Source organism: Bison bison, unplaced genomic scaffold, assembly GCF_000754665.1.
Source record: "Bison bison bison isolate TAMUID 2011002044 unplaced genomic scaffold, Bison_UMD1.0 scf7180017864072, whole genome shotgun sequence".
NCBI lineage: Eukaryota > Metazoa > Chordata > Mammalia > Artiodactyla > Bovidae > Bison > Bison bison.
This window is the reverse complement of record NW_011494644.1, coordinates 5,550,908-5,552,000: the sequence shown is the minus strand read 5'-3', so window position 1 is coordinate 5,552,000 and position 1,093 is coordinate 5,550,908.

The following is a 1,093-nucleotide window of genomic DNA, read 5'->3' as shown; positions in this document are numbered from 1 at the left end:
ACAGGTGCCACCCTCCGAAAGCGTTAGATAAAGTTGCATTCCTATAGGGCAAAAGTGTGGTGGGCTATAACAAGAAAAGAATTAACTCAAGGGTCCAAGGTTACAAACATTAAAGCTACTACTTAATTTCTATACACCAACTATATTAATCAATACACTCCCAGGGACACAGTAGGTAAAGGATATGGAAACTTGGCAGCAAGCATTAGCTCAACAAAGAAATCCTCTACTAGTTCTATTCTCTGAGAAGCTCTGCCTTGTTAGAATATCTTAAGCTTCCCGTGCCTCTCGTGGTTGGGAGGCTGTGAATCTGAACAAACCTGTCAGGCAAGCTAGAAAGTCATCAGAGGAGTTTGAATTGAAACACTCCTATTATGTCCAGGAGACTTATTAACTAGAGTTTTAAGTTGATTTTCTTACAGAGAAAGGTGGTCGGGGATAGCCCCCCGTTAATGTCAGAAGAGTTGGTGAAAGTTGTAAAATAGTAAAACAGACTCTGGTTTTGGGGTAGACGCTCAGGCAGGCCCAGAGGGGCACCCCTCGAATTCTGGCTCGCCTTGCCCACCAGAACTCTCCCACATGGCCTTGTCATGGGTGGGGACTCCCGTGCTGGCTCCCGGCAGGCTAGTTTTCTGTGAGTATGGTTTCAGTGTGTCTGCCCTCTGATGCCCTCCTGCCGTCTTACTTGGGTTTCTCTTACCTTGGACGTGGGGTCTCTCTTCACGGCTGCTCCAGTAAAGCGCAGCCGCTGCTATTTCTCCCTAGCTTCCCCTAATGTCAGCATACTGCAGAACCAAAATACTTATTAAAACTCAATATTAATATTGGTTTAGTGTTATCAACTAAACTACAGACTTTATCTGAATCTTACCAGTTTTTCCACTAATGTCTTTTTTTTCCTGTTCCAGAAACCAATCCGAGATCCCATGTTACGTTGAAGTGACGTGTCCCCTTAGTTCCTCCAAATTAACAGACCTGACTCTTTCACAAGGAGCTTCCCTGATAGCGCAGTTGGTAAAGAATCTGCTTGCAACGCAGGAGACCCCGGTTTGATTCCTGGGTTGGGAAGATCCACTGGAGAAGGGATAGGCTA